General features: G+C 41.5%; 1 long non-coding RNA gene across 1 annotated transcript; it reads right to left on the reverse strand.

The window, feature by feature from the left end:
• Positions 1-643: 643 nt before the first annotated feature.
• Positions 644-22,971, reverse strand: LOC135981143 (uncharacterized). Its single transcript, XR_010598104.1, has 3 exons — positions 22,819-22,971; positions 16,655-16,808; positions 644-1,455 (listed from the first exon to the last, which is right to left on the reverse strand). It is a non-coding gene; the product is annotated as an uncharacterized LOC135981143 (long non-coding RNA).
• Between the last annotated feature and the right edge of the window lie 432 nt (positions 22,972-23,403).

Here is a 23,403-nt window from a genome sequence, read left to right on the forward strand (position 1 = left end):
GCTTGAGCTGTAGGGAGATGGGGATAAAAATCCCTGACCAGAAGGAATTAAGGTCTTTTTATGCTGTTTGGGCTGTAAGGGGCAAAGATTCCTAAACATAAGCAAGAGATTCCCCAGACTAACCTGGGTTAACCCTAATGGGCATATAGAGCTGGCATATTTAGCAGCTCTATCGTTATCTGAAACCTAAGACTGCAACTTGTTTGTGTGCGTATGTTAATCTGTTTTAATCTTGTAATTAATGCTATTTTTTTCCTGGTTAATAAATCCTTAGTTAGTTTACTATAGGATTGGCTATAAGCATTGTCTTTGGTGTGAAATCTAAGGTGTAAATTGACCTGGGGTAAGTGACTGGTCTTTGGGACTGGGAACAACCTGAATATTTTGTAATCTTTAGTGTAAAGTGACCACCTATCACAGAGTCAAGCTAGCCAAGGTAGCAAGATAGATCGGACTGCCCAAGAGGAATGTCTGTGACTCCAAGTTAAAGCTGTGTAGTGCCTGAGGAGTTTACACTTGGTTGGTGAAATCTGAGTATACAATTTACAACCAGTTTTGGGTTTGTGCCCTGGTTCTTAAGTCTGCCCTGAGGTTGGTATTCTCACTCATGAGTCACTCCAGACTATGTCAAATGAAAAGTAGTTTAAAAAAACATTTATTCCATGAGACAAGATGGGTGAAGTAATATCTTTACTGGACCAACTTCTGTTGGGGAAAGAGACAAGTTTTCCATCTTAGGCAGAGCTCTTCTTCAGGTCCCACGAAGGTCCCAATTCCATGAAGCATTTAGATTTTGATGGAAAATGATTCTGTCAAAGTTGATCTGACCAGCTGTAGTCAACATCCCTTTGGTGACTTGTTCACCCTGGTCACAGCACAGGGAGACCCTATTTGGTGACAGTGAATGCACAAGCCATGTTTTAGTTAATCCAGAAGCTAGAGAACCAGACAACTACAGGGCTGTAGTCCAATAAGCTCAGTAAAGAATCTCCTTAATATTCATTCCAGATGAGATCTGTCTCTTCTCTCCCATGAGAGAGATTACACTATGTACTGAATCTTGTTAAAGATATCGAGAAAGTATCCATTATTGCCAACCCCAAACATTTAAAAATCTTAAGGTTTCAAGACAAATAACGCCTTTTCAGTGCTTTTTCTTTGTCTTCTGGTTTCTGGGTCTTTAGGAAAACACTCTGAAACTCAGGTCATGTTTTCAAGCTTTTCTCTGTAATCACGAGGGCTAGGCACTTAATTTTTGTTTTAAATTGAAAGTTGACATTATCATGGAACGTCATGACTCCAGGACCTGAGACTTTAAGATCACTAAATATTGCAAGACTTGGTAAAAACACCAGATATCTGCTGGAAGCTTGAGGTATCTCCAAATGTGGATGTCCCCTCAAAATCGACCTACTACTGATTTGTGGATAGTCTTAATTTCTTTTCCATTGTGCACTGGAGAGAGGGAAAGAGAAGGAAGGGAAGTTAGGAAACATTACAATTTCATACAGCATCTTAACACAAGACTGGAACCATCTTCCCCCATCTGAGTTTGATGTTGCGTCATATAAAATCTAGCGGCTACATTCATGTATGGCAATATATTCATTAGGGGAAGAAAATAAATAATTGTAGACTTCTAATTTATGGGCTTGATTCTCCTCCCTCTTTCCCCAGAGTAAATCTATTGAAGTCAGTGTTCTTGCACCAGTGTCAGGCCCTGTATCTTCACTCTTCTGTTATTTCGTACCCAAGATTATGCCACCAAGTGATTCTGATATAGTTTGAATTTTCCTTGGAAAACTAGGGTTTCCCTCAGACACCTCTGTTCTCTGATGCGCCATTGACTTCAGCGGAATTGCACTGGTATAAATGAAAAGATAATTCAGTCCATAGTGCGACTGCCAAAAATAAGGACAGTGAGAAAACAATGCACTTCTACATTTGAACTGTTACATTTACAGTTGAATTGCAGTTGCCAATATAAGCCATTACTGTCAGTTGTTCCTAAATTAAGCATAACAATTCGCTGCAGGCAGCAACTTGGCATATGAGGCTTGGCAAGTGATTAGTCAATAATATGACTTAATCTGTTTCGGTTATTTAAATATTGCCAACAGCTGAGAGAGTGCCTGTTGAAAAGTAATGTGCCTATGAAAAGTTGTAAAACAATGCTGGGTACATATTACCAAGTATTTTCTGTGAATATTGATTTGAATTTTTAACTGATTCCCCTGGCTAAGTTTGCTGTCCTGAATTTCCATGTGTTGAATTTTGCTAGTAAGAAAGTTAACAGGATGTACATTTTAAAATTGCTTTCGCAATTTACTGCCTCCCAACCAAAGAGCAGTAACAATGCCATGTGAATTGTAACCAATCGGAGCTAATCAGTAAACACAGGTAGTCTGTACCTTAGTGGTAGACCCAGGTCATTTTTACTAGACCACCTCATACAAAGTGCTTTGAGGCTCTTTTCAGTAGGTAGGCAAATTGTAAAGTGGGTCCAATAATACCCACCCACTTCTGTGCTGCAAAACCATGATATCAGTGAAAAGCATTATAATTAGTTCCATATTTCAGAAGGTATAATTAATTTGTCTTTTCCTCTTCACACAACAAACAATATAAGGAAACCATAGGAACATGGTGGGTTCCAAGTAATCGGGCTTGCTGAATATGCACAAACATGCAAGGCATACTTAGATGCATGCTGCTGCTTTGACTGGTTCCTGGCAGCTTCTACAATGTAGAACACAGTAAGCACCACTAGAGGGCTCACAAGTGACTTATAGGGATGTTAGCCTATTTCTATTACTGGAATAACTATGACATATAGACTGATTCTCAATTATGCTAAAGCCACTCTACATCATGCTAGCAGTGTAAAGGAGCCTCTGAGTGGGTGTAAACCTAATTTACTCCCACTTAAAAGCTCTTTTTCAGTGCCAGAGTGATGTAAATGAAATTCAGTTGCACAGTTTTAGCGAGCTGGCTGGGAGGCATTTTGGCTTTGGAACCTTAACACCTGAGGATCATTCCTGCCCATTCCTCTCTCCCCTCCCCCAGCCAAAATGCATGGAGCTCCCATTCTGCACTGTTGTCCCTTAGCAAGCTAACTTTCCTTTTTTAACCAAGTGTTTTGGTTTTTGGAATAATATAAGTCGCCATGCCCAACCAGGTCATGTACCTTCCCCAGAAGGGTGAAGGGTCTTCTGGTCCACCCTGCGCTGCACTGGGGAGAGAGGGAGAGAGAATATGCTCCTATCGGTTTTTAAAATAGATTTGTTGCTATTAAATGTTGTTAAATTTTTTTATAAATGGCCTGTTACATTGTCTGTGCTATGAATAGTGTGAATAGTTTATTTTGCATCAGGTAGTTTTAAGCTTGTATATGCATCCCCTAGCATTGCCCAGAGAGGCTGAGTGCATATTTAAATATATAAACTATAACTGCCAGCATTCTTTGCCCCGAAGGATTTTGACTCCTTGTTTTTACTGGAAGCGTGAACGCCTTGTTGGTAAAAAAAAAAAAAAAAAAGGCCTTGGGGGACCAAACCTCCTCTTTTGTCCCACTCCCTATGATCTGCTCAGTTCCATAGATCTACCATGGGGAAGCAGAGACCACAAGTCCCACCACCCAAATGTGCACTTCGAAGAAGTTGACTTGCTTCCCGTGCTCATCCCTGCTTACCTGCCCAGAACTAGCAGTGCAAATGCACTCAAGCCAGTATAGAACATGATACCATATGGGATGCGGATAGCTGTATGCAGCATTCCACTACGGTTCCACCACTTTCCACTCATGCTTCACTGATACCTTCAGTGCCTGTCCGTGAAAATTTGGCTTTGTGCTTCTAGTCTTAATAGGAATTGTAAGACAAACAGAGAAAAGTTGATATCCCTGGGTGCTAATCAGGGAGCTCACTGGCCCTTTGTGGCTGTGGTGACAGCTCGTCAGAAAGTTTCATTTCATTCCAGGGATCCAAACATTGTGTAGTGAGAAAAAAGCAATGGGGCAGGAAAAGATTTTAAAGATAATAATAATAAAGAAGATGTTCTATAGTGAAATATCAAGAGTTATTCAATAGTTTCTGCTGTCTTGATAATCTCCAGGTGTTCTGCAGTAGCATGATCTGCACCTGCCTTTGTTATTTCAGTAACAGAGTCTCCTCCACCAAGCCCTCTCTTGTGTTGTAAATCTCCCCTGAAAAGAATCAGAGTAGATAATATTTGATATGTTGTCATGGAATTGGAAACCCCTTTCCATCTTTGCCTGTTTGGGCAGATACAGTACCATGAAGGTTTCTTGGCAACCCTTCTCTTGAGGAGTTTGGCTCATGTTTCATTTTTCAGTCTGGTAGAGAGTTTGTAATTGTCAGCTGTGCATCGTCCTTCATCTTCTAAGAAATCCATTCCATGATTTATCTGTTTTAGGACTTAGCTTGTGCTGTACACACTGGATCTGTCTGTGGGCTAGAGATTCAGGGTGAGCTAAGGCCTGTGTGTGCCCAGAAACTCCATAAAGAATGGCCTGTATGCTTACTATACTTCAGCCCTTCATCAGAAGGGATGGTATGTTCTCTTCAAGATTTGAATGAGTGTAAATACAATTGGACTGTAGACACTGGGTCTTTGACTTTCAGGCATTGACCTTTTCACTAGTATTGACTAGTAATAGCTTTATGATAGGTTGCTGACTACTAAAGTGGCCTTCTATATATCTAATTGGTGACAGTGATCCATTTTTCAGATTCAGAAGGATATTTGCCCTCTGAAGGCTCTAATATTTAGGAAACAGGCTCCTTTATACAAATATCCTCTGATTCTGACATTACCCTCCTCTGCATATCAGGCCCTAAGACTCTGTTCCCATTTCCACAGTACCCTGTCTATTCCACAAAGACCCACACCCCTGCTTCCAATAGAGCTCTCTGTTCCCTTTGCCTAACTATCTCCAGCTCTAACCCATGTGCATCTATCAGGACCTAAGCATCTAAAGCATATTAATGTGTTCCTGTTTCAAACCACATCACACATACATCTTCTAACCTTTGGTAGTATGCCTTATACTCTCTTTGGAAAGAAGCTGTCATTTCAAATAATTGCTATTATTGTTCCTAGTGCCTAGATGCTACTGTGATGGGCACCTCAGATATTACTGAAATAGATAGTAACTACTGTTTACTACTCACATTTTTTTGACAGATAACAGCACTTTAGATATCTGTCTACAAGAACCGCTAGTTCTGCTATTTGCCAATGTGATGTTGTTCATTTGATTCATGGTCTCATACTTTAAGAATTGCCTTGTTGCTTTTTCACAGCTTGAGGGTACTGACTGGTAATTAGAGATTTAGCAAAGTAAGATTGGACCTGGATACCATGATGATGGACACCTTACACATGTAACAATTTAAGTACCTGTGTGTTTTAAATTATCTACTTAATTTGCTTCCCTTTGTAGAAACCAGATTTACCTATTGCTTTTTCTGTTCTGGGCCTTCAGTGCAATAGGATCTGTTATGTTTACATCATACAGAGAAGTTAGATAAAAACATGAAATACTCTGCTGGTAGGTTGTAAACTAACAACTTTATTTCTTAGAATTCAGAACAATAAAATACAAGAACTCAAAAATGGAGAGAGACAAATCAAGCTGCTCCCTAAAAAAGAGAGGCACAAATCAACCCCTTCCTTACTCTAGGTTGGTTTTCTGCAGAACTGACTTTGATCACACACTTCCCTACAGAGCCCCCTAGCCTGCAAACAGGACCAAGAAAACCCCTTAGGATTTAAAATGACAGCTTGTAATGTTTACACTATTTTCACTACACTATATCCATATGAAATCAGAGTATGTTTAAGATATAGCCTTAACTCTAAACAATTCAAATTAATCTTTTGTTTCTCTTTTCTCCCAGAATGTAGGCAACCACAGTCCAGATTTCCAAGATAAAGTTCTTCGCAAATATTCAAATAAACTTAAAAAAACACAATCAGAACAACATTAATTCATGCAGAAATAATTGGGAATATGCCGTTAATTTGCTAATCAAAGACATTTGACAAATCTACCACTAACTGTTGCATCAGGGACTATAATTATATCCTGATTTTCAGAGTTGCTGAGCACCGCACCTGCACCTCACACTGACCTTATAAAGTATGAACTAAATAAATTAAATAAATAAATGGAGATATCCCATCTCCTAGAACTGGAAGGGACCCTGAAAGGTCATCAAGTCCAGCCCCCTGCCTTCATTAGGCAGGACTAAGTACTGATTTTGCCCCAGATCCCTAAGTGGCCCTCTCAAGGATTGAGCTCACAACCCTGGGTTTAGCAGGCCAATGCTCAAACCACTGAGCTATCCCTCCCCTAAAGGGACAATTTGAAGAAATGGAAATGAACTGTGAATTATAGCTCTCAGCGGCCCCAGTAAGAATCAGTGCCCCTCTAATGTTTACACTGGGAATTTGAAGGGTTTATTCACTCTCTACACTTCTTGTCTTGTGCCCTGATTCAGAAAGCACTTAAGCACACAAGCAACCACATCCCCCTTCAGCTAAGAATGTGCTTAGGTCCCACAAGTGCTTCACTGAATCAAGGCCTTTGTGTTACAGTGAAACAGAGGCACACTTTATGTTGCACTTTGACTGTATACCCACCTCACAAAGAGCTCTTTTGTTCATCTCTCGTACAGGGGTCAGGCTTGTGCTCTAATTTTATCCTCTGAATCCTTCTTATTAATGGATTTTCAAGCCTAATGCCTAAAGTTAGGCCTCAAAATCCCTGTGTAGGTGTATAATTAAAAGAGCCCCAATTTTCATAGTTCACGAGCATCTCCAACCCCTTGCTTGGTGTAATATATTACTCTGAAGATGCATTATATGGGTTTTGCACCCTCCCGGAAGTATCCAGATGCCAGCTTGCACAATCCATTGGCTGCTTCTGGTACAGCCTTTCCAATGGGTTGTGATCCAGTCTAATGAGATTTGTTATTAGAAGGCTAAAGTCTTGTTTTGTTTTTTTGCCAGCTTGCCTGAATTGTGCACTCTCTCTCCCTTCTATCAACTACTGCTGAAGTTCATGTATTTATAAGCATGACTAACAACCATCAGGCACATTCTTGCTGTGATTTATCATGCAGTTGTTTTGCATTCCTGAAATGTAAAATAAACACAAAGTAAAGCAACATACAAGATATTTATTTAAAAAAAAACAAAGAGGGAAGGGGAATGATTCCTTCAAGCAGACAATTCCATCCCTAAATATCTCCACGTATGTAAATAAATCAGGCTGTTCATTCAGTTCTGATAAAATTTAAAATAAAGAAATGAGTCCTGATGAGTTTCTCCTGAGATCTGGAAACTATTTTAATGCAGAAAAGATACAAATTATGCTTTGTAATCCAGATATTACTCACTTTTTCAACAGTTCACAGCCCAACCTGAAAGCATAGGCAGCAATAGAGCAGCTCAGAACACAAGATTTCCCTCCTGATTGACCTTTAGACTCAAAGTGGCCTCTCTTGGAGCCTCATTCAATTCCCATTGAGATCAATGGCAGTTGGATCAAGTCCTTAATGCTTAGTATCAATGGTCAATCTCCACTGACAAGGAGCAATGGTCTCAAGTTGCAGTGGGGAAGGTCTAAGCTGGATATTAGGGAAAAACTATTTCACTAGGAGGGTGGTGAAGCACTGGAATGGGTTACCTAGGGAGTTCGTGGAATCTCCATCCTCAGAGGTTTTTAAGGCCTTGGCTGGGATGATTTAGTTGGGGTTGGTCCTGCTTTGAGCAGGGGGTTGGACTAGATGACCTCCTGAGGTCCCTTCCAACCCTGATATTCTATGATTCTATTCTCCAATCTCTTAATAACGCATGCACTAGGATGGACACTGCAACCAAGGTATTGTATACAAGAAACAAGAGTTCAAACTCAGCTATTGAAAAGTCTGAGGAGGCACCTGAAACATCAGGATAATCAAAGATTACCAATGGTCCAGGAAGGTGACTTTTTCCAAACTCTTCCTTGACTATCCCTGCTGAGTGCAACTACATCAGTAACACAGGGGGAGAGAGAAGGCATCTAAAGTAGTCAGGTTCCAAGCCTCTTAAAATTTTATTGTAAAAAAACATTCCACCCAGAAAACCACAGGCAGACAGTGCAGACTACAAAGCTCTGGTATCACATACTCCTGATAAGAAACTCCACTTAACCAGTGGCTACCAACTTCTTCGCTAACTTCAGTTTCCAAGGTGATTTAAGTTGCAGCCCCATGTAGGGGCCCCATACAATAGTCTGATATCAAAGTTAAAAGGCACGGATTGTGGTAGCATGATGTGTATCCAGAAGAAATGGTTACAGCTTACTGGCTAGGCATAGATGAAAGAAAACCATCTTGGCATTGCTTGGTCTAACAGCAGCTTGGGATCTAACAATATCCATATTATGAACCCTAGTAGCAAATTACAAGCATACACCCTTAACTAATGGGGCAAATATAACCATTTCATATCTTCTTGTTGCTTCCCCCATCCTATCACTACTGCTTCCATCTTATCTGCAATAATCTTCAGTCAACCAGCCCTCATCTATTCTATTAGACCAAACTCTAGGCAAGACATTCAACAGCACTGGCTGAGTCAGGTGAGACAAATATAGACCTTAGTGCTATCTGCATAATGAAGACACTATAGGCCCAGATTCTCAAAAGTCCTATCTTCCACTGAAATTTATGAGAGTTAGGTGGCTAAATACCTTTGCGGAGCTGGGCCTATAGCCCAGGCCTTCTCATTTACTTCACGAACACATCTCTATATACACATTGCATGAGAGAACAGACAAAGCCCCATGTGATTCCACCCTTGGGGCAAAAGGTCAATTGTCTGCAGCCACCCTCTGGGATGTATTTGAGTGTAAAGAATATTTACAAAAGGGCATCTCTAACAGGGTGATCTGTGTCTTTAAGGGCCAGAGATCTGGGACCAGCCAGCCCTGTTCTCTTATCAGATGCAGCTGAGAAAGGGACCAGTGTTCCCTCTAAAGAACCGTGGGAGGTGGGGGAGAGAGAGAGAGGGACACGGACTGAGAATGCCTGCCTGCCTGCAGTGAGAAGCTAGCGGAAGGCATGGGCTCCTGCAGTAGTCCCCGTTGAAGGGAGATGCCAGCTGGGAAGCCCTAGGCATCGTGGCTGGGCAGAAAGCCACCTCTGGAAGTTTTGTTTTCCATTTGTGAGTTTTTTGGTTGTTTGGACAATAAAAATGGAGCCTGGAGGCAAGGGCTAAAGACCGATCTGGATGTGACTGATAATTCCTCTGGCTGGTGAGGAAGTGGCCAGTTTACAGCATCTCGGTCGATTGTGTCTACTAGCATTGACGGGTGAGTCAACAATGCTCCTCATCAGCTATATTAGGAACACGCTATGAAGTTCTGTTGGCATAACTATGCTGGCTAGGAGTGTGAAAATATCACACCTCTTAGCCCACATCGCCATGCTGCCAAAGCCCCTGGCGCAGATGCAGTTATGCTGACAAAAGAGTGTGTCTGTTGACTTAACTAATGTTGTTCCGGAAGGTGGTTTATGCTGGCAGAACTCCTTCTGTTGGCTTACTCTGCATCTCCACTAGGGGCATAGCTAGCCTGGCAAGCACTCGATAGTGTAGACAAGCCCTTACCTACTGCATATATGCAGGTAGTATCCTTGTGATAAATTGCACAGCCATGATGATAAAGGTTTTACCATCAATGTCTGATTACCTCCCATGCTGTCTACCTACTAATCCATCTCCTCTAGGAATTATTCTACCATTCCAATCCCTTCAGCGGCTCCAAACAGCCACTGTTGCCAAGATTGCCCAGGCAGTAAGGCTTGTAGATATCTTTTTTCCCACTTAATTTTCCTCATCCACACGTCATTGACAACGTGGTAGAAGGTATACTTTAGGAGGGATTTGGATGTGGCAAGGTTGTTGGGGTTTGGCAGGGCATGTATAAGGGGCAGTGTGGAAGAAGGCCCAGAGATGCCTGTGAGATAAAGGGGGTGTCAAAGCTGGTTTCTCGGTAGGAGCAGAGGAAAATATGAAAGGATAGCAGGTCAGAGATGTAGACAAGCTACACAATGTAGAGTCTCAGAAGAAAGAGCAGACAGGCGATTAGGGGTTGGACTAGTGATTTGACTGATGCTTTCACCTTTCTGAAGATCTATGCCAGAAGCAGCCACAGTCTTGGGCTTTCGATATTGATAATTAAATACCAAATAAAGGGTAGAAAGAAATCCAGATTCCCCTCTAGGATTAATAATAAATAATTGAATCTGAACTGTAGCCCCAGTTCTTAAAAGCTTCAAACTTGTTAGGAACTCCAATCTCAGGTCCATTTTTGGCAACTGGATTACTACAGTGGGCCAAGCCAAAACTCTGGATCTGAACCCCAAACTTTGAGATGGGGTGGGGGGGGGAGGGTGAAATCCAAACCTGAATTTTGTTGCATCTCAAAGCCTAGCATTCAAATCTTATGGTAAAATTTTGATCCTATTTACGCCCATAACATTGATGGGACTACACAGGCATAATGTACTAGAGTGGCTTCCAAAAGGTGTTTCTTCAAGTTCCTCCTCCACCACATTGGAGGGGGACCTCAGGAAAGTCCCTGCATTTGATGGAATTCCCTCTTGGCACTGCCCAAGCATCTTTCCCAGAGAGGACTTATCTCTGTGACTCAAATACTTCAGAAGGGAAAATGTTTGCCTTTGGAATACATGAGGTATCTTCCAAAAATACCCCTGGGAGAGAATATCCCTGAACCACAAACATTGTCTTGACACACATCCCATTCAAATGTCATAGGTTGAACACTGTGCTATATTATCAGTATAGTCCTATGCAGTTCAGTAACAAAGTCTAAACATTTCCAGAGGGTAGCACACAATATCAGTTTATTTACCTTAGTTATGGTTATGAGAAAGGGGTTTTCTTTAAATAGGAAATCAAATTGGTTCCCCAGTCCCTCATCCCTCATATTTATGAGCACTTGTACACCAGTTACATGGGGGTTTGTCATAGGCTAAAGAAAAAAATATACGGGAGCCCCTTGTTAAAATATTGGCAGCATATTGCTACAATTGAGAACTGAATCTGGCACAGAAGGTTCAGTAAAGTTTGTAGTGAAAGCATCTGTAAGTGAAACAAATGAAGCGGCTGGTTGGCATTAACATAATCAAGCCTTCATTTCAGTAAGACCTGAAACAATACACACAGGTCCAACATTACTGGAAATCTGTGAAATATGCATGGGGATTTTTTTCTCTGTTCACTCTCATACTAATTGTTTAGACCAGAAAACTTCCTTGGAAAAAGAAATCAAGAGCATTTCACCATTTCTACCAGCACTGCAATAACAGGAAACAAAATACATATATATGGAACTTGCCAGATAAGAGCTGAATTGTAGTTCATTTGTTTTATAACTAATGGCAAATGCTACTAAAGAAAATTAAATTGCATGCCTTTCTAATTCACAGTGTGCTCAGTGCCTGAGCAGTGCCTGGTTTGCACTTTGTGCAGGTGAAGAGAGGGTAGGGGAAAGGTGGCCTTTGGCCATTTTTCTGCTCCAGCAAAACTTAAATCAGCCTCAGGGCTGCTCCAATTTACGCCACTTACAGCCAGCAGCTGCAGCAGCCAATGATCTGGCCTAGGACCCTCTACTACAACACTGGCATGTCCCTTATGAGAATGAGAAGGGATGAGTGACTTTGAGCTTGCTATCCCAGCTTTGCATCACCCAGGGATTTCCCTGTGTGTGTGGGATCCTCGGGTGCCCCTTCATGACAGCATTCCAGATGAACAACGGAGGAAGACTTTAGTGAATTAAGTATGAAATGGAGTAAATAAAGTGGACCACTAAATAAAGTGCATTGTCCGCCATTACAGGATTTTTATCACGTACCTCCTGATGAGAGATCGCACACCCCCAGGGGTACCCCAGTTTGAAAACATTGTGTTAGGGTAACATTAAGAGGACACAAATAGGGGTCATTGTATAAATACATGCGACTACATGGTCCCTGCCACAATCTAAGAAACAGAGTGTGAATAGTATATATTTCTCACCAAAAGGCCCAATCATACCAGATTATAGTGTTTAAGGCTATTTTAAGGACATAAATTAGGCAGAATCTGAGAGCCTTATTTAAATCATTCACATGTAGTACTGCACCCCTTCCTTTCCTTTGGGCTGGGTTGCATTGCCAGTATCTTTGCTGGCTCACACACATTGAGTCAGACTGCACAACTTTACATAATAGCATAAGACCACCTCTTTATGGAAAACTCCCACTGACTTGAATAAGGCCAGGATTTCACCCTGTGTGTATTGTGCTACTGCTTAAAAGAAACACACACCATAAATATGTCTGGATTTTCTGCTTTCCCCCTCCTCATTCCTGGCTGCTGTTTCTTCAATCATGTTTCCCTGATGAATGCCATCCTAGTTTCTGCTGCAGCTTTCCTCTCTATCATAGCATCTCCCACTTGGGAATATGTCTTCACTGGCTGTGATTTCGTACACATGGGGTAAAATGTACCTAATACCTAATAAACCAGGGGAAAACACCCCTCTTAGATATAATAGAGCAGATAGCAGCCACCTTCATTATTAATAATTATTAGTGTAGCAAATTTGTGGACACTTAGGACTTAACACTGTGCTTAATGCCATGGCCATTAGAACTTCAGTGACAATGAGCTAGCCCTCAAAGCTGCCTTCTGTAGAATGACGGGTCCCTACTACTTGAACTGATGGTGTATCTATAGTAGGGTGACCAGACAGCAAGTGTGAAAAATCAGGACAGGGGGTGGGAGGTAATAGGAGCTTATATAAGAAAAAGACCCCAAAATTGGGACTGTCCCTATAAAATCGGAACATCTGGTCACCCTAATCTCTGCTGGAGGGTAGCAGAATAGGATCTGTGACACACAGCTGAGCAGTTCTAATTCCATCCTGTAGAGAGAAGTAGAGCATATCCACTAGCCGGTTTTAGTGTTTCTTTTTATTTTCTTGTGAAACGCCTTCATAATTAAATAAATTTGAGACATAATTGGGCTAGCTATAGTTTTGTAAGTGGAAGCAAAGCTTGAAACTTTGGCCGCTGAGAGAGCCATGTTTGTAGGCATATGGACTGTGAGCTCAGGCATGAAGTAGCAAATCAGAGTGCAAAGATTTGAATACAGTGTGGTTACTGAAACAAATTTACATTAAGTAGCCAATGAGTATGTAGGGATTTGCATAATGTCCAAAATTCACTGTACATCACTCAGCATAATAGCCCCTGATCCCAACTGAGGCCAATGGGTGCTACTATAATATAACTATTTACCACTAATAAAAAAGATAATATATCATCCCTGCTCTGTAACAGCTGAGTGCTGTCTTTGAATGATGCCCTCACTGACACCTGTGCAACCTCCTTGCCTTCAGTGGGTTTGCACAGATAGAACTGATTGGCACTTATTGAACAATTCTGTAGGTGATGCACAAGATAGAATAGAACCATCAGTGGTTTCAATGGTGAGCAATGTTATCCAAAACATCCAGGAGTAGACAAGGCCGTTGACTGCACACTCCCAGTTACAAGCAGCCCAGACAAAGCAATTCTTTATGAATATACCATCAAAAGCTTTTGTAATGTACTGTACAGAGTTTAAATGTGAGAGAGGATTATGTGAATTTTCTGAAAGAATTCTGAAAGAATTTTCCTCAAACCATTGAAGGTAAGCAAAGAAAACTGCAAGCAGGCCCCTATAGTTGTGGGATGCCTGCCTTTGTGAGGTGGTGCCACAAGCTTCAGTGACTGTGAACAAAGCTATGTGAAACTCAGTGGCTCAGTTCACAGGGGATGGATGCGAATCCTGCCCTTAGTATTGAGTCATAGATCACAAATGTGCTTCCAACACATTTTACAGCCTGCAGTTCTTGTTCATCACAGCAAAGCCCACGGTATTGCTACAAACCTAGGCCCCTATTCACCGTCTCTCTGACACTTGGTGAAGTCATTCTAATCAGTACAACATGGGTGTAAAAACAGTACCAGATCACAATGGTCATACTTTACTCTGGCTTTGCACTAGTTTAAACAACTATGGAAGATTCAGGACAATAGTGAATCCAACTCATAATGTCTGTGAGTGGAGATTGAGGAGAGGCAAACAGAGATGTTATTACTAGTAAACTCTTTGGAGCAGGGACCAACACTTTGTCATATGTTTGTCCAGTACCTAGCAAGACAGAGCCCTGGCCTCTAGATGCTACCACAAAACAAATAAGTAGTAATAATAGGACTCTAGTTCATACACAAACACACACATACAATTGGGACAAGTAGTTAAAGAACAGATTCCAGTATAACCTTCTGTTTCCAAACACTCATCACTTTCCAAAACATAGCTATGTCTCATCCCTTTCACCTCTGGTCCCTGCACATGGTGCACAACTGTGGGGAAAGGAAGGCTCAGTCTGTCTATCTGGATAGTTATATGGCCCTCGTTATCATTGGTAACTGTGTTTTTGTGCCTTTTTTTTTATTTCTCCCTCCCCTTTGTTCCCCCAGGAACCAGAGCCAAATCATTCATTTCAGAGTAACCTTTGAACATGACCACACAGTTACTCACCTGTATTATAAAATACAGTGCCGTCTGACCTATTGGAAACTGGGTACAGCTAGGCAAGCTATTAACGAAATGACTACATCTAATTCTACATGAGCTAAATTAGTGTTTTCATTCAAAACAGGAAGCAATGCTGACAAACAACAGCTGAAGATATGCAGTGTAGTTAACTAGGAAGGGGGGGAAGCTTGAATAGAGAAATATGACAAAAATAATTGTTATTAAGAAATACAATGATCCATGAAAATGATATGAGACCTGTATTTATTTTCTACCAAGCAGTTAAAAGAAAGATGCTTTTTGGCTTCGGAATATAATTATATAGAGTAAAACACTTTCCCCATATTCCCCCCCAAACATACATACTTCCTGTCATTATCAAAAAGACAACCCATGTGGATAGGAAAAAATACTCTGTAAACTCTGAATAGCACTTTGTTTCAGGATATCAGCTTGAAATTTCTGTATCAAAAAACAGTCCTACTAACTTATTTTTAGTTAATGACCATTAATCTTGTTACCATACAGATATGCCAAAACAAACAAGTGCATTTTTTTCATTCCCAAAGAAAGATTAGAAAGTAAGAACTATGTGGCAGCTATGCAGACAATCACAGTGGTATAAAAGTGACAGAATTACCCTATTAACGTCAGACTGTATCTGGTAAGTCGGGGGGAGAGGAGTTCAATACCATAGTAGTTTTGAATGGGAAGTATTTGGAATTATCTTCCCTACCCCTAAAATATTGTGAAGCAATTATAGCTCTTTGCTTAATATGATATGAATATTGAGATAGTTCACTCTGTGAACTACAATATTGCCCCAGGACCCAGTCTTTGATAAAGTAAGTTTGCTCTTTTGTCAAAGGTAGTTGATTTCAGGGCCTTATATTGCTTGTTCAGGGTACTTATATGGCCTCCATTATTGTAGTATCTTCACAGTCTTTAATGTGTCTATCCTCACAACATCTCTGTGGGATAGGAGAGTACTATTATCCATATTTTACAGGTGGGGAACTGAGGCAGAGAGACTAAGTATATGTTTACACTGCAAAAAAACAAACAAAAACCCAGCAGCAGTGAATCTCAGAGCCCGTGTCTGCAGACTTGGGTTCACAGGGCATGTGCTATGGCACTAAAAATAGCAATGTAGATGTCTCAGCTCGGTCTCTGAAGCCCAGGGATAGGGGTGGGATTCAGCCCAAGCTGGAACATCTACACAGCTATCTTTAGCACCACAGCCCAAACCTGTAGGCCTGGATCTGAGATTTGCTGCCATGGGGTTGGGATTTTTTTTTTTTTTTGCAGTGCCCCTAAAATGTTGTGAAGCAATGATAGTTCTTTGTTTAACGTGATATAAATATTGACAATGTTCCCTCTGTGCCCTATGGACATATCATTAGTGACGTGCTGAAGGTCATTGAAAAAGTCTGTGGTAAAGCAGGGGACTGAAGCTGGGTCTCCTAAGACTCAGGCTGGTGCCATTTACCACTGAATCATCTTTCCTCTCCTTCTGCACTCTCCTTTCCCTCCAACAGGCAGCTTCTTGTTGCTAATAAGTAGAGGGAACCTGTGCAGCTGGTGATGTTTCCAGCTTCTTCTGGGTACAGTGGAAAGTAGCTGGAAGCAGCCTGTTGCTTGGCTACTAGTCCTACAGTTTTGAATCACATGTATAGGAGCTATGCATAGACTCCATGTCTAGTAATACACATACTTCACACATGCACCCTGCACATTCTGTATCGGTACCCCGTGAAAGGGGGCACATCCATAATATTAGAACTGACTGAAATTTTTCAAATGTCGATGAAGGAAATGGGGGGAAATTTCCACAAAATATTCACAAATTCTCTTCCTCTCCCCCATTTTTCACCCGCTAGTGAAATTTTTGTGCATGTCAGTAAAATTTCAAATTTAGAAAAAAAGCTAGGGGGTGGGGGAGGACAAAATATGAAATATCCAAAACATTTCAATACTGAAATGCCGTTACCTTTTTTCCTAGGAATTGTAGTTCAGGTGCTGCATGCTCCCATTCTCCTCTATAGCCTGAACTGCGTCAGACTACGTGTCCCATGGTGCACCACAGCCTCCCTTCTCGGAAGAGGAGGCAGTTCCTCATGGAAGATGAAGTCTGGCTGGGGAGCCTGTCATAGAAGAGAATGTTCAAACTACAACTCCCATAAGGCACCATGGCAGCCTTTCTGAATCAAAATATTTCTGGCTTTGACTGAAATATTTTAGTTTTCTGCCAAAAACAAAGAAACAAAAAATGGTTTTCAGCTGTTACATTTTTCAACCAAAAATTTAAAATTTCCACAGAAAGCAAAGTATCAGGGGGTAGCCGTGTTAGTCTGTATCTACAAAAACAACAAGGAGTCTCATGGCACCTTAAAGACTAACAGATTTATTTGGGCATAAGCTTTCGTGAGTAAAAACCTCACTTCTTCGGATGCATCCGAAGAAGTGAGGTTTTTACTCATGAAAGCTTATGCCCAAATAAATCTGTTAGTCTTTAAGATGCCACCAGACTCCTTGTTGTTTTCACAGAAAGCAAAAGCATTTTGAAATTGTTTTGTCGAAAACCCAGTTTTTCATCAAAACAATTTTGACTGACCATTTTCAACCAGCCTTAGTCAAAAGGAAACTTCCTGTTGCAATATGTCCAGCTCAGGGGCAGGTTGATATTAATGAGAGGTTTTGTCCGTTCAAAGATGGCAGGATCAGGCCTTCAGTGTGCAGACACAAGGAGCCCAATTACCCTGTCAGTTGTACGTGTGCAACTGATGGGACGTTCGGGCCCCAGGAGTTTGGATTACTGGGATAAGGTTTCAGATAAGCATCCAAAAGTTTAGATCTTTATCTAAACCAAACCTCTGAACCTTTCAAGGATTACCCATCTCTAATGTTAATCCTGTTGTGATCTCAACACCTGTACTGACGCTAAGTGGGTTCATACTCACCTGCCCACAAGAAATGGCATTCTCTCACCCTATAATTTGTCTCTGATTGTTAAGAGTCCATGTCAGATCTGAACATGACTTTAGATGACATCGTGGCAAGATAATTTCAAGTTATCATCGGTAGGAACACACATTACTGGAAGAAACATGAAATTTTGCTCTGTAAACCACAGAGGAGCTGGGTCCGGGAGTGCTTGTATAGTGAATCACAAGCAGGCACCAAAAGCCCTACAATTTTATAAACATGTAAAAGAGTCTGGTTTTTCTCTTAGGGTTTTTCTTTGGGAGCATACTTTGCTGCCCTGTCTTGCAGCTATCTTGAAAACGTTTTCATTTTAAGAAGAAGAAAAAATGCACCGTAGATTGATTTGATCAACCCCCAAAATAATGATCCATGGATACTCAGCATATTTCATGCATGGCACAGGCATTCTGTTATTGCCAAATATATATTCAGATGGGCAAGAATACATTTTCTTCTTTATTAAAGTATTTTCATTGTCCAAAAGACCATAACTATAACTAGTTATGCATATTAAGTAACATTTTCAAAATCGATCAAATGACCCAGCAGCCTACTATTTTAAAAAGGCACTTAGGGGTCTAATTCCCATTGCCTTTCAACCAGACTTAGGCTCCTAAGTGAATCAGGGGCTTCTGAAAATTTTACCCATTATCAGTTTTATTCAAATTTTCCAGCATGTTTATAAACAGGTGTTTTTTGTTTTGTTTAATATTTATTATGCTTCAAAGTAAAGAAAAGAAGAGAAAAGGAATTGGGAGGGAGAGGAATATATTTAATATTTTGTATTTATATACACCATTTTACCAAGGATCTCAAAGTGCTTACCAAATGTTAATCGATTAAGCCTCACGACACCCCTTCCTTACAGGAGGGGGAGGGATAGCTCAGTTCTTTGAGCATTGGCCTGCTAAACCCAGTGTTGTGAGTTCAATCCTTGAGGGGGCCATTTAGGGGATTGTGGTAAAAATCTGTCTGGGGATTGGTCCTGCTTTGAGCAGGGGGTTGGACTAGATGACCTCCTGAGGTCCCTTCCAACCCTGATATTCTATGATATAGAAATTACTCTGAAAACAGAACTGTATACCAAATGATATCTTTCCCATAGGCCTTTGGAAAAATCCTTTAGTCTTCTACAGCAGGGATATAATTCTTTATTTATTAATTCTATAGCATGGTTGAACATCTCTATAGAAAGGTTATCATTTCCTATTAGATTCTATAGGACTTTCCCATAACAGTAGGAAAGACAATAGTGGGTCTGGCTGGTTGGTTGGTTCCCCCTGCCAATGTCCCCCACTGGGAAAATAACCAAAAACCTGTATTTGATATTTTGGATTTGAGAAGTCTCTCTTCTATGGGACCATGAAAATCACTAGAAATGACTATAAGCTCTGATCAGTCTCTTGAGCTGTAAGTGTAGCTGGGAAACCATGATGTCATTTTCTTCCCTGGCACTCTGGCTCATGTATGTAATTAGAACGAAGGCTTGCCTCAACAGCATCAAGGTGGAATGTGCAGGAAACATATTATTAAATGCTGATCCTAAACTAAGGCACGTCACCTCCAGAAAGCAAAATGAATGTTGTACATGAAAAGCTTTCAGTAAAGTCAGGAGACATTTGAAAGGTCAGATTAATTAACAGTTGTCTGCATAATAAGCAAATACCTGGGGTGAAATCCTGGCCCATCCCAGTCAATGGGAATTTTGCCACTGACTTATTGGGGTCAGGATTTCACCCCTTGAGTTTAACTCTGGAGCTGTCTGTAAGGAGTTGGTTTTATATACTGAGATGGTTGATGATGAACTTTCTTAGTAAAGGGAAACCCAAATAAAAACATACTGGTCTGTCAAATTTATGGTAGATGATCATAGAATCATAGAATATCAGGGTTGGAAGGGACCTCAGGAGGTCATCTAGTCCAACCCCCTGCTCAAAGCAGGACCAATCCCCAACTAAATCATCCCAGCCAGGGCTTTGTCAAGCTGGGCCTTAAAAATCTCTAAGGAAGGAGATTCCACCACCTCCCTGGATAACCAATTCCAGTGCTTCACCACCCTCCTAGTGAAAAAGTTTTTCCTAATATCTAACCTAAACCTCCCCCACTGCAACTTGAGACCATTACTCCTCGTTCTGTCAAGGATATGATATTTGAATGGGATTATATGAAATTTGAATGGGATACAGTATTTTTCTTGTCCTGTCCTAAAATGTTGAATAGGATGCACTATTTAGCTGCTCAATAACATTATACCAACATTTTAACAGAGCTTCCACAAAAATGTACCCCTTAGCCTGTGATAACAACCTCGTGCAAGGGTCGAATGTGCTCACAGAGGGAAGGGTTGCAGGACTGACTTATTTTCTCTTAAGCAAAACCACTTTCTCGTAGCCAAAGTGATCCACCTTCCCGCAAACAGGCATCTGTTAAACGTACTTGGTGAATGTTTAGACTTTGTTCTTGAAAAATGGACTAATAGTGCAGCACAGGGTTCAGACTATATATTTATAAAATTGGGGAACTGGTGATTATCTTTCCCAGGATGTTTTTTCTGGAAAATACTTGCCATTTGCTTCTCAGCAGGATTTTTCTGACCCTCCAGGAGACAGAGAAGTCATCTTTGCTAGGGAGAAATGTCTCCAAGAGCAGGGAAATCAGCATAATTCTCCCTTATATTTGGTGGCAGAATTTGAATAAGGGCCTACCAGGAGCTCCCAACAGGTACATCCAGTACCTCAGTGCTGCTACTACTGCTGTGTTTCAGACCAGATGGAGGTGCATTTCAGTGCCGGTGAAGTGAATCCAATACGACCCTGTGTACTGTTATTTGTGGAGTGCCCAAAGGTGCAAACAACCCTATGTACAATCATTTTCAATCATGAGTTCTGTAATGACACTGAAAAAAAGTTCTCGTGCCCTAACAAACAGTTTTCAGCAGTAGCTCAATTGTCAGAAACAGGCCAATTTGCTAGTGTAGACAGGATATAAGAGTCTAAAATAGAGAGCTAAGTATGATATACATAAAGTGGGATCTGGATCCAAGTTTTCTTACATTTGTGGATGTTCAGATCTGAGGTATTGGTTCAGGCCCATCTCTACTAAAATGGGTCAGATGTTAGATTTCACCATCCAACACTACAAAATGGTGCCTTGGCAAGTTCTGGCTGTCACTCACTACAAATGACTAGGCTTTACTGCGGACCACAAGTTACTAAACAGGACTGTGATCGAATGGACACTTTCTAATGTGCTCTAAATGCACAAGTGATGTATAAATGTGAAGCGCAATAGTTCTTTAATCCAGAGGCTCTCAACCTTTCCAGACTATGGTACCCCTTTCAGGAGTCTGATTTGTCTTGTGTACCCCCAAGTTTCACCTCATTTAAAAACTACTTGCTTACAAAACCAGACATAAAAATACAAAGGCATCACAGCACACGATTACTGAAAAAGTGCTTACTTTTTCATTTTTACCGTATAATTATAAAATAAATCAACTGGAATATAAATATTGTACTTACATTTCAGTGTATAGTATATAGAGCAGTATAAGCAAGTCATTGTATGAAATTTTAGTTTGTACTGACTTCACTAGTGCTTTTTATGTAGTCTCTTGTAAAACTAGGCAAATCTCTAGATGAGTTGATGTACCCCCTGGAAGACCGCTGCGTACTCCAAGGGTACACGTAACCATGGTTGAGAACCACTGCTTTAATCTGGCAGACAAAGGTGTATCAAGATCTAACAAGTGGATGCTGAAGCTAGGCAAAGCCAAATGAGAAATGAGCCACACTTCTTTAACAGTGCGTGAAGGGACATGCCCTCACTCTGGCCCAGAGGGGACAAAAGAGCTCCTCTGGGCCTGTTCAACACCAACAAGGTGCACCTGTAAGGCTTGTTCTGGCGGGAGAGGGGGAAGCTTAAAAGGGAAAACCTGCTAGGGTGAAGGCTGTCCTGCCTCAGACAGTAGAGACGGGCCCATTGAGAGGGAGACCGGGGCAGACACTGCTGCTCCCAAAGCTGCATGACCCTGCTGCAAAGCAGTATACCCCAAGAGGAGGGGCTGGAGGTAGACTCCAAACCCCACTGTGGAATGAGCCCAATGGGCTGACCCAGGAAGACTGCCTGATATGCAGGTCTCTGGTGCCTCTCTTTGTTTTCCTACAGACTCCCCTCTCTCATAAGAGAAGGAAGAGGGGAGAGGGCTTTTCTTTGGTTTGTTTGCTTGAAGAACTCTCCCATTGGGTGCCTGAGGGAGGGGGAGGGAAGAGAAAGACATTATAAAAGACCAGAAGTGGGGACTAGAGTGAGTCTAATTAACCATAGGAATGATTTTCCTAGGGATGTGTTGGATTCTCTATCACTTAAAGTCTTAAAATCAGGACTGGATGTCTTTCTAGCAGATATTCTCCAGCTCATCCAGAAGTTTGGAGCTCGATGCAGGAATTACTGGGTTCTATGGGTCTGTGTTCTACAGTGGGTTGGACTAAAGGATCATAGTAGTCCCTTCTGGCCTCAAAATATATGAATTAGAAGCTCAGAGCAGCTAAAAGACAGTAAATGCATCTTGTCAAAACACTGCTCCTTGAACAGTTTGTTTGGATTTTGTGGTGGTGATGCTGTATTTTAGATGGGAAGAATACCCCAGAAGGGCAGTGTCAAGACTGCTTCCCCACTCTGAACTTTAGGGTACAAATGTGGGGGCCTGCATGAAAACGTCTAAGCTTAACTACCAGCTTAGATCTGGTCCGCTGCCACCATTCCCAAGTGGATTCCCTTCCCTGGGAAGCCTTGAGAAACTCTTCACCAATTCCCTGGTGAATACAGTTCCAACCCCCTTGGATCTTAAAACAAGGAGAAATTAACCATCCCCCCTCCTTCCTTCCACCAACTCCTGGTGAATACAGATCCAACCCCCTTGGATCTAAAAACAAGGAAAAAATCAATCAGGTTCTTAAAAAGAAGACTTTTAATTAAAGAAAAAAGGTAAAAATCATCTCTGTAAAATCAGTATGGAAAATAACTTTACTCTAAAGAGCTCAGAGGACCCCCCTCTAGCCTCAGGTTCAAAGTACAGCACACAGAGATAAACACTCTAGTAAAAGGTACATTTACAAGTTGAGAAAACAAAGATAAAAACTAACACGCCCTGCCTGGCTGTTTACTTACAAGTTAGAAATAGGAGAGACTTGTTCAGAAAGATTTGGAGAACCTGGATTGATGTCTGGTCCCTCTCAGTCCCAAGAGCGAAGGAACTCCCAAACAAAGAGCACAAACAACAGCCTTCCCCCCCCCCCAAGATTTGAAAGTATCTTGTCCCCTTATTGGTCCTTTGGGTCAGATGCCAGCCAGGTTACCTGAGCTTCTTAACCCTTTACAGGGAAAAGGATTTTGGAGTCTCTGGCCAGGAGGGATTTTATAATACTGTACGCAGGAGAGCTGTTACCCTTCCCTTTTTAGTTATGACAGGCAGTAAATACACTGTAGCCTCCCATGGGCAAAAGTGCTAGAGAGGAGAAGAGGGCACAGGAGCGCTCCCAGTGCAGCCATGTGGAAATCAGCCCTAGTGCTGCAGTTAGCCTTCACTGAGCATGACGGGTCGTGGTGGTGACTGACACTGCTGGGGAGGCTGTAAAAACCCAAAGGGAGTGTAAACTGATGGGTAGCTGGGTAGTGGTTTGGACCCACCTCACTTTATGAATCTGCTGGCACCCAGAGGCTGCCACTGGGAAAATGCACGCTGCACGTCTAAGC

The sequence above is a fragment of the Chrysemys picta genome, chromosome 2 (assembly GCF_011386835.1).
Source record: "Chrysemys picta bellii isolate R12L10 chromosome 2, ASM1138683v2, whole genome shotgun sequence".
Taxonomy (NCBI): domain Eukaryota; kingdom Metazoa; phylum Chordata; order Testudines; family Emydidae; genus Chrysemys; species Chrysemys picta.